Source organism: Tauraco erythrolophus, chromosome 2 (genome assembly GCF_009769465.1).
Source record: "Tauraco erythrolophus isolate bTauEry1 chromosome 2, bTauEry1.pri, whole genome shotgun sequence".
In the NCBI taxonomy this organism is placed as follows: Eukaryota; Metazoa; Chordata; class Aves; order Musophagiformes; family Musophagidae; genus Tauraco; species Tauraco erythrolophus.
The window spans coordinates 120,446,211-120,457,302 of NC_141466.1; positions in this window are offsets into that span (position 1 = coordinate 120,446,211).

Genomic DNA, 11,092 nt, shown 5'->3' on the forward strand with positions numbered 1-11,092 from the left:
CAGGTTAATGTTGCACATACAGAATTTTCAGTAGTATAGACTTGATTTATAGTTCAAACAAAGCTAATGTAGGAAATTAGGTATGTACACATATATGGTGTGAATTCATACTTATTTAAAGTGGTTTTGTTATTTTTTTAAAAAAAGCTTTTCCATTTGCATTAGCATGATGCCATCTATAGCTAGTCCCACCATAGGGGCCTTCTAAAAATTAAAATTGCAAGCCTATTTCAATGTGTTCATCCTCATTTTCCATAATTTAAACTTAAATCTGTGGTGTTTAACATATCCTCTTGACTTTTTTTATTTTTTTAAATAGTGGTTCTGGCATACTAAATGGTAAAAGTTGGATATGCGAGAAGATCGATTGCAATAGAAACCAAGGTGGTAAAATTCTTTAAAACAAAAAGCAAACCCAACCATACTCTCTCATACCTGGACAGTTAATTCAGTTAAGTTGATGTTTTCTTTTATCAGATTTATCTTAAACATCTGTTATGACCATGAAAGAATCCATAGGGTGAATAGACTTGGCTGGCCTCTTGCTTAAATTTGAGTGGGATTCAGACAATGTAACTAATTACATGATGTGAAATTAATAAGGCGAGAAGTCTTTCACTTTGGGGAAGATGGTTTGTTTTGTCCCAGTACTTTGAAACCTCTGTTCTCTCTTCTAGAACTGGAGTTGCATCTTACTTGGCTAAACCCCTAGAAATGGGAATCCAAGCAGGGAAATGTGGGAGCTGTTGTCCTAGGCTCTGTGTTTGTTCCCCTTTCTGAATTTGCAGCAAAGTGTTAAGGGCTTCTTTGAGTTCTGCTCTTAGTGATCAGAGAAAAGCTATTTAATCAGATATTTTATGTTTTATCATACAAGTTCTTTGTTCTGTCTGTACATATTTTATCCATATCCATCTTTTATGCAAGATTATTTGTGCAGTATGCTTTTCCTTGAGAGATTTTGTTGCAGTATGTTTACAGACCGGGCATTGCACATGTCTTTAAATACAGACTGGGTTTTCCCCATTCTTAATTTCAAGGCAAATATGTCTTATCATAGAAGAAAACGTGCCAGCTGTCCTTCAGGTTTTCTCATCCACAATGATTCGTTTTGCCCTGTTTTACCTCCCATTTTGTTCATGCTTCAGGTAATGAGTATTTCATGTATTCAAAGAGGCTTCTAATATGTATGAACTGAGAACTGAAGGACAGCTGCTCTTTGGCAGCTCTTACTACATAGGGTTTGGAATAATACTAGCCTCCTGTCTGGTAGGTAGCAAACTGACTTGCATTTCAGGGGCACTGCTAATATTCTTTCAGCCTCAGTGCTTTTGCCCCAGAAATTGCTTCTAGAGAGCTCCAGCATAGAAGGCTATGTGCCATATCTTGCTAATTGCCAACAGAAATGCTGGGTGTGAGTGAAATGTTCTGTGCTGCCTAGTGTTTTAAGTGTAAAAGGTCTCTCCCAGTCATTCATTTCTCTTCCATCAGCTTGAATGTTCTGTGGAAACCTATTTCTTCTGTCATAACTTTATTGCTATTTGTATTAATGTAGTTTCAGAAGTCAAGTTGTTTGTAGTTGAGCATTAAAAATAGTATGTTATCTGTTGGTCCAGTTTGGGATGTGGGATGAGTGACCTTTAAAGCATTCAGGTTTTATAGGGGGGGCAGGGGGGAAAGCACTTTAATTTAGTTTCAGTGTCCTCAATGGATCACAGCATTCAGTGCCTAAGATGTTCAGGTGAAAGGCATCTTTCCTGTGGCTGCCCAGATCAAACAGGACAGACTAGTTCCAGGTGTATCTGAGAGGACTTGATACCAGCTGGAAGTCCCAAATGCAAAACAAGTAGCCTGTGCCACATGGGGAAGAAAAGAGGGGAGTGAAAAATTGTTCAAGCTTCTTTGTCTCTAAAATAATCCTCTTATTCATGTAAAAATTGAGAATAGGAAAGATTTCTTGTTGGTGCTTTGATATAAAAAGAAAATAACATCTTCTCTCAGGCCTGCAACAAAGGATACTTGTCCTCAGGAAGGAATGAGGTTAGTCTCCTTCTTCCACAAACAAGGTCTGTGTTCACCTATAATCTTCCACTTCAGAGTAGAGCCAAAACAGTGAGTCAGGTGAAGAGTTAATTGCTCCAAGGGGAGTGAAGTTTGTTTTATCGTTTGGCAGTGGCATTACTATACTTGTTAGATTAAAATTAAACCATTAAGGTCTCGCAATGCAGTTTTTTCTGTCTCTTTTGCATAAGCCATACAAGCAAAATAGTGAACATTGCTATGCACGTTCCCTGCTTGTAAGCAGCTGGCGTTCACACTGTAATATCTTCATGTCTGTTCCACTGTTTGTTTGTTGTTTTGGGTTTTTTGGTGTTTTTTTTTTTTTCCGAAAGTTTATTTTTTCTAACTGATCACCTTTCATTGAAGGTAAATGATATATTGAGGTGGAGATCTGTTTGTCTTCTCTCATAATACTCTAATCCTTGTTGATATTTATTTTTCCTTATATGTAAGAAGTGGGACTAGTTGCTTTTTGATTTTTCTATACCACCACAGCAAGGTAGAGTATATCACTAGGGTGATATAAGAAAAGATTTAAAAGAAACCACTCAGGAAGTGTTTGGATGTCCTGCTTTATGAAAGGAATGATACAACTTAATGTGGTGTCACTAAGTCTGGCTTTTAGTAAGGGATAATGTTTGGGGTAAGCTGGCTTGTAAGTGGCTGAAACCCTCTTTGTTGTAATTAAATGCAACTTGCTCCTTTTCCTGCTGTGTGTTTTCTTGAGAGCAGCACTTGAACCTGTTTGAATATTATGATGGCTTAGCAGGAGACATTCAGTCTCTTCTGTGAAATAATATGTCAAAGTCTGGGAACACGAACACGCTTGCTCAATTTTTACTTTTTTTTTTTCCACTTCTAGGATGCGTTTAAACTTTTTTTGTGTGTGTGTCCTCTTTTGAAAATACCTTGTATTCTCACATCTGTAGCTACTAGTGGGTTTTTTTAGCCATTCCAGGTTTTTATGTCTACTCAGTCTACTGGTTTATGCCCTTCTGGCAATTACAGAGATGGTAATAATCTCAAAAATAATCTTGTTTGCGTTGGCATGGCCTTGGCTAGAAATAGTGTGCAAAAAGGCTTGGAAAAATAGAGCAATAGTTATGGGATTAGCTTCCTGTGAAGACCTCTTAAACCACAAAATACCGTTCTTCTGATTTTGACTTTAAACTTATAGAGGCAGCTGTGCTGCTGTTGAGAGCTTCCCACCTTCACATATCTGGTGTATGAAAGGTAACTTAAGAGTCCTGCTGTAAAACTTGCCTTGCAGTGGATGCATATATCAGTTTGCATGTTTGGCACTGTGACCAAGCAATGATCTGGCATGTTGTCATAGGAGAGTTTATAGGGCCCTCTGAATACATGGCAAAAATGTGCCAGCCTTAAAGAAACGAACCTTGTTGGTTTGGGTCCCCTAGTAGCAACAGTCCCAAAGAAAGGGAAAAGTATAAAGCGAAAAGCCGTCTGGCACACCTGTGTATTGGTTAGCTGCTGATACTGTGGTGCTGTTCTATGTCATAGGTCATGTTGCTCTAAGACTGGTGAGAAAGGCCTCACTGAATAACAGCATGAGAGAAGTATGTTGCGTGACCTGATTTGTTGTGAAATTCACTCTAAAATTCTATCTAAGCAAGGGACAACTGGTGCTGCAAAACCTCTGGAAGGAAGGCACTAAGGAACAAGGGGTAAGCACAGTTTACTGGACCTGCAGTTCTCTCCAGACTGTGGCGCTGACAAGGGTAAGACGTGGACATTAAACTACAGCTGGATGAAGTCGTCTGATATGTGGGATCTCACCTACGGCCATCATATGTTACAAGTAAAGTGTTTTTCACTTCCTTCATTTCTTCTAGCTCATGCTGGTTTTGTTCTTAATTGTTAAGACCACATGTTTTAAATTAATCTAGGCTCTTTGCAGCCTACCTTTGCTTCCGTAAGGAGTGGTCTAGGAGTGGACTGGAATGTGAAAAATGTTAATAGTATTCATCAGGGAAGTCCAAGTTGAGAAATACTTGGTGTCATTCTTCATCTGTAAAACAAGGCATTTCCTTTTTTTTTTTTCTCAGCTGTTAAACCTTATGCATGCTAAGTGAATAATAAGGCAGTAGCTTCCCCGTTGCACTGTTAAAATTGATACTTGTGGACAGGAGTGATCAGATGTGCTCACATGATAATGTGATGTTTCTAGCATGCCATTCGGATTCCTTATAAGAACTGGTGGGGGTGTTTAGTCTGAGACAAAAATAAACTGAAACAAATAGCTTTTTGGGGTTTGGGATGATGAGGCCCCCAAGTATACTGCCAAAGCATCTGATTTCATAAAGGGAGAAGAGCTTCTGTTTCTGAACAGTTGTATCATCAAGTTAACAAAATACTTGTGTTTCGTTAAGTCTCCTAATGCACAATACTCTTCTCCTGTTAGAATCGAAGATTTCTTTCTGCAGGGATTGTAATTCTCACAGGATATGGAGGAGCCTAATGCAGCCAGATTACTTGTGTTTTGGCTGTATCCCTCTAAAGGAAATATCCTCAGTCCCTTTTCCTGTGTTCAGAAAGCTTTGGTATCTGTCCTGTGCTGAGCCTTCCTATTCTGGTCTTTCACAGCCAGCTCCCTGGGCTAGAGCCACACATTAATTCAGATAAGTTCTCTGCTCTTCCTCTTGACTGTTGCAGCTGCTGATGCAAGATCTTAATTTCTGGCATGAATTATTTAACTTTCTCCTTCTCTGATGTTTATGGAGCAGCTGCAGACTGAGTGGGTCTTCATGCAAGGGAATGAGTACTCCTCCAGGAATGTGCCAGGGAGCCAGCAGCTATTAAAGAGGCTAGATAATTAACCCTCTTTTCTAAAGGATTCAGGATCCAGGAATACAAATTAGTCCTGGCAGGGGCAGTACAGATGTATTCAGAATAAAACACTGAAATGGGCTGGTAGCATGGGGGATAGCTGAGATGGGCAGTTGCTGCAGAACACAGGATGTAATTATTCAATTTCATATATATCATTACCTGGTTGTTTATTTTCTCTTGTCACCTTCTTTCCGTTTGCAGTCTGTGCTGGGTTTATGTGATGGGGTTTTGGTAGCAGGGGATGGGCTGTGGAAATGGCCCCTGTAAGTAGCTGCAAAAAATCTTCCCAGGCTCCAAAACTGATCAGATGAGTCTGGCCAGGTCGGAACCCCATCCCCTCATACCAGGGCTGAGCCAACCGGCACCTTTGTGAATGACTGATTTAAGAAGGGGACAAAGGAGCCCGAATCTAGCCTGGACCTACACTGAAGAGGGAGGGGGAGGGCTGTCCCTCTGGCCTCCCAGATGGGTGGCTGCCTGCGCTGGGCTGCCGCTCCCTGACTGGAGATGGCCACGGCAGCAGCTTGGAGAGCTCCGAAGCGTCCCGCTCCCAGGACATCCACTGGGCAGAGTTCATCCTGCTGGGACTGCCAAGGTTTGTCAGGCCCGGCATGGCTGCAGCAGAGAGAGGACTGAGACCCAAGAGAAACGGCCACACAGACACCAAGGACAGTGAAGATGGAACAGGAGGAGGTGTGCTGGAGTTGAGATTCCCCTGCAGCCTGTGGTGAGATGGCAGCGGCCCCCCTGCTGCCCATGGACATTAATGGTGGAGCATTAATGTCCATGGGACCCACCCCCAGCCCGGGGAGAACCCCACACTGGAGCAGAGATGCCTGTGCCTGAAGGAGGTCGTAGAGAATGGTCTTTGTGAACTGCTGGAGACCATTGACAAAGTAGAGATGTATCTGAACTCCATAGAACACCCCATGCCAGAGCCAGTGGCAGCACCCTAAGGAGCTGTGACTCTGGGAAAAAGCCCGCACCAGAGCAATCTGATGGGTAAGGATTGCATCCTGTAGGAAAGACTCATGTTGGAGAAGTCTGTGCACTGCCCTGTGAGGGAGGGGATCCACTGGGCAGGGGAAAAGAGTGTATAGAGTCCTCCTGCTTTGAGAAAGGAGTGGCGGAAACAAGGTGTGATGAACTGACCTGCATCCCCCCATTCCCTGTCCCCCTGTGCCGCTGGGGGCAGGAGTAGAGCCGGGAAGAAGGGATGGGTGGGGGGAAGGTGTTGTTTTTAAGATTTGGCTTTGTTTCTTACCTTCCCAAGTAACTGTTAATGAATTAAATTGATTTGTCCCCAAGCTGAGTCTGTTTTGCCCAGGGCCATGGTTGGTGGGTGATTCCTCCCTGTTCTTATCTCAACCCTCAGGCCTTTTGTTACATTTTTCTGCTCTCCACCAAGGGGGAGGAGTTGAGCGAGCGACCTCATGGTAGCTTAGCTGCCAGCTGGGCTGAACCACAACAAGTCTTGTCCTTCAAGCTAGTAAAAAATTAAATTGTAGATGTCTGTCCCTCACTCAAATTTAAGTGGGTAGTAGTCAGATAAGCTCGTAGCAGTTGGAGTGCTTGCTTACTAAAATTCTTCTCTCCTGAATTTTCTGTCACTTAGGCTGCTAATACAACAGAACGGATATTTCAGGAGGCACAATTAATGTTAGTTGATGCTTTCTCTGTCATCTAAGTGTAAACTTCTGGCTATTTTAAACTTATATGCATGTAATATAGATTATGCTTCTATTGTCTGTTAACCACAGCACTGGAACTGCTAAATCAGATTAAAACAGTGCGGTTTAGATAAGCATCCTGTTGAAAGGCTTCAGAACAGTGTCTAAGAAATAGCCTGGTCAGACAGTGACCTTTCTGAAGTTATTGCATGGCTTCTGTTTGAAACATCATAACCTAAAACTTCACTAGTTCGAAGTGGGAATCCCACTCACTGAGCTGTTAATTCCCGCTTCTTGGGGAAGGGGGGGGTGAGTTGCTTTAAACCCAAACAGACTCCCAAATTCTGAGGATAGAGCTCAAACTGGAGTATTTTAGTTACACTTGGATGTGTTCCTGTTGCCCAATAGTTCTTCTGAAGGTTTTTCATCTTTTTGTTGCTATGTAGGCAAAAGACTTGTCTGTGCCTTCTTAAGGATCCTTTTTGTGCCTTTAATTCTTCCTTTTTGTGTCCTTTTAACTTGAGGTGAGAACTAACCAAAGGATTTCAGATTAGGACTGTGCAATTGACTTATTTCAAAGCATTTCAGATTAACTTGCTCTCTAGTTTTGCTTTTTTCCAGCTGTAGTTTTCATCTAATAATAAAACCCTCCTACCCTAGTAGTCGAAAGGACAAGTTTCTCTCCATGAAGAGAAATAAGGTGATAATACTTCCCCATGTCTTTCAGGATATGGACCTCAAGCTGACAGCTAAGTGTGACCCTACTCTTCTTGGTTTCTCCAGCATAGGCTACAGCACACCATTTGTGTTTACGTGTTGCTCCAACCTGCCCCTGCCATTACCTCCAGTGTCTGCATCTTTGATGACTGTGTCACTGCAAAAAAAATAAATAGAGCTTTTCCTTTTTATCTTGCAAAGCTTCCAAACAAAGCTTGTTCATCTGTCTGTTTTCTGCACATTTTGAAACTTCCTAAGAAATAGGGCAAGGATGTTGGGAACGCGAGGACAACAGAAGCTAAACTTACTTTTTTAGACTGGCAGGAAGGAATGAGCTCCTGTCCTGAGACTGCCAACATGCCTCCGTTTCTTATTACTGAAAACATACTCAGCTTTCCAGAAACGCTGCTTTGTGGACCTTTCCAGAGAACACCTGTCTGAGGATAAACCTCCTTTCATACTGAGGACAGAACAGTTCAGAAACATTGATGGCATGAGTTCATCTATGGTATGTGTGTGGGGTCAGGTTTTATGTTCCAAGGGACAGTTGCTGCTTTCTTGTAGCATGCTGCCATCCCATCAGCCTTGGCAGGAGGCCTACCTCCAATAAGCTGCTCCTAGCTGACCAGTGTTTGAGAGGGGCTAGTCTTTTAAGCTGCTTTAGAAGCAGTCACTTTCCATGTGAAGCTGCTCCTAAGCCCTTTTGCAAGCCCTTAATCTGCTTTTATCTTGTACTCCTCTTGAAGTGTTGATATTGCCCATTTTCCCAGTCTTTGTGTGACTGCCTGTATCCTGTATTGGCCTGGTTCCTGTTAAAGAGCATGAAGATCACTGTTCCAAACAGTGTCATCCTCTTCTGTGCCTGCTTTGACTTGAATATGAGCTTTGAGCTTAGGTCTGCCAGCTGGGAGGTTGGCTCTTGAACCATGGAGGGTGGAAGTCTTCCCTGACACAGCAAAGCCCTAAAAAACAAATTGCCCAGAGCTCCTAGTTTCACCAGTAGCTCAGAAACTTGTCCTTGCAGCTCAGTGAGGAGTCTATTTACCTTTTGCAAAACACACTGCCAGTAACCCTGAATCAGTTTTGTAGCTAGGGCTGTGCAACACAGAGACCAAGCTGATAACCACAGCATTTTGCTTTGTGTCCTTTCCAAGTACAGACTTGAGTTTCAATGCTGAGATCTGAGGAAATGCCAGCTGGAGAAGCTGACAGTGTGTTCACCTGGCAGATACTGTTCTTATCTGTTCTGCTAACAGGGAGCTGACCAAAGGAGCAAGAGAAACACGACCACACCTTTGGCTCCTGGTCGTGCCAGCAGTACAGAACAACCACAGCTGTCTGTAAAACAGCTTTCAGAGCAAGACTGGTTGAGTTTTTATAGACAGGTGCCTGGTAGATTGATTGCTGTAAAATGGAATTTTTTTCATGCTATTTAAGTAGCTTTGGGCTTGGTATAATGTAGCTCTGTGCACCTGGCTCGCACGTGATGAATGCATGAGGCCAAAGATCTTTTACTTTCCAGTTTTTCTTGCCAGCTTTTCCTGGTTTGATAGTGAAGTGGTGAAATGGAGTAGCTTGGCCCTGCAGCGTGCCTGTGCAGCTTTGCTTGATCTTGGGGATTGCCTTGGTCCTCACAGGCGCAGCCAGTGTGCCTGCCCTTGTCCTCGCACACTTTGCAGGGGAACGTTGCTGGACTGGTTGCATCGTGTGGAGCCGAGGCCATGTGAATAACCTGCCCATGCTTGGGTTTTTCCTGCTGGGCTGCACAAGGCCAGGAGATAACTGGTTTCTGCCAGGAGTCTGGTGAGAGTGAGGAGGTGAGGACAGCGAAGGATAGGACAGCTATTGCTGCAAAGGTGTTTTTCAACTTCTCTACAGACCTTTCACAGCAGGCTTCTGCCTCTCCTCCCTCTCCTGGTTCCTTTCAGGGCCTGTGGTTCTGCCTATAAATAAATGATACAATATTTAATAAAGAGGATGCAAAAATGGCTTTAGATGGTTTGTAGTCCTAGATTCTCTTTGTGCCAGGCACAGCCCAGATGATGCAATCCTGGGTTGCCATGTTTATCTGAAGCACAAAAGGCTGCTGTGGAAGAATGGGCAGGGTCCTGAGTGGGTCCTGTTCAGCACCAAGCACCTGAAGCTCTGCTCTTGTCGGGCTTCTGCAGCATTTTAACTGATTTGCCTCTCTGGACCACACCTGATCATCTGAAATGCTTCCTGGCACATGTCTTCAACTTATTTGTTCTGCCAGTTTGGTTTTTTAATTACTATTTCCTCCGTGTCTGCAGCTCTCACCTACCCTCTCTCTGTGGTGGGCTGAGATAGCAGGGAGGAAGTGCCTTTGGGAGCCTGTCCTGACCAGCAGCAAAGGTGGGCCACTACTTTCCAGGGCTAAGGGTCACTTGGTGCAAGGCGAATGGCTGACACTCGTCTTGCTGGTGTGTTCATGTGGCACTGAAGGCCAGCGGGAGCAAGGAGAGCATTGCATTCAGAAGTGCTTGGTGTGGGATTGAACTTTGACAATGACCGGTCTTGAGGTGAAATTCCCTGAAATGAAGACCATCTGATTGTCAGACAAATCCTAGTCAATGACTTCAGCCTGCAAGGAGAAGCCGTACGTGGTAAGCATCCACCTGGCTGTGTACCTGGACGCTGTCTCTGAATTGCTCCTGTTTCTGACGTCCTCTGACACCTGGCAAATGAATGGGATGTGTTTGTCTTTCCTGGCTTACCTGCAGTAGCACCTGACCAAGGCTAGCCTAGCTGCAATTTACACCAGCATAAAACAGGACCTTTTTTGCACAGGGAATGGCATGAGGTTAATCTGAGTTACGGAAAAGTGCTGCTAAAAAGTGGAGTGGTGAAACTGCATTAAGCCCCTTTGTGGGCACAATTCCAGACTGAAGGCAGACACAGGCCACTGGAGCTCTGAAAAGGCATATGTGAGTGGGGTGCAGTGCCCATTGGAAAATCCCCTTGAAACACCAAATCGAGTTTTTTCTTGAGTGTTCCCGAATATCTTACTACTGTTGTAACAAGCTAAATTTTCTCCTAGAAAATGCTGCAGAGCAAATATGAGCAAGTCACATCTTGGTGCCCTTGGAAATGCATCAGAAGGGCAATTTTAGACTAGTAATAAAGTTGCTGCCTATGCACTGCTCAAACTGCTCTTGTAGAGGCCATGTGGATCCTTCCTACCAGGAAGCAGGATTACCTACTCCCCATCGCTTCCCAACTGTGCATGCGATGCATCTTCTCAGCCTCTGTTGCTCAATGAATTGCAAACAAAATGCCTCCTGTGGCTCCTGCTGCCTTTGTGCCAATCTCACCCTGGCTCCTGCTGCAGTGGCAGAGCACTGCACTGGGACTTGTACGGCCTTTCCCGGTTTCCGTTAGGGCTTTTCAGTGAACCAGTTGCATCCCCTCTGGGATGTCTCTTGGCTTGTGCTCGAGCCCCTCTTGGGCTGTAGATGGAAGATGCACAAAATAACCTGTGGGTTCCCAGTGGGAGCAAACGGCCCTGGCTTGCGGCAGCTGGAAGTCAGCAGGCTTCCTCCTGCCAGTCAGAAAATCAGGGACAATCTAACAACTGTACTTTTGGAGCGTGTGCCCAGGAGAATTAGGACACAGAAGCCACTACTTTTGTTTCTCTGTTACTGTCTCTGGGTGGATAAACCAGGCTTTGGGTCCCTCTAGTGCTTTGCAGGAGACAGGGGCTGGGAGGGCAATGGGTCCTGCTGTTTCCTCCTCAGGTCCAGCCTGGGGGGCTTCCTGGGGGCAGCTGGCAGGGAGAG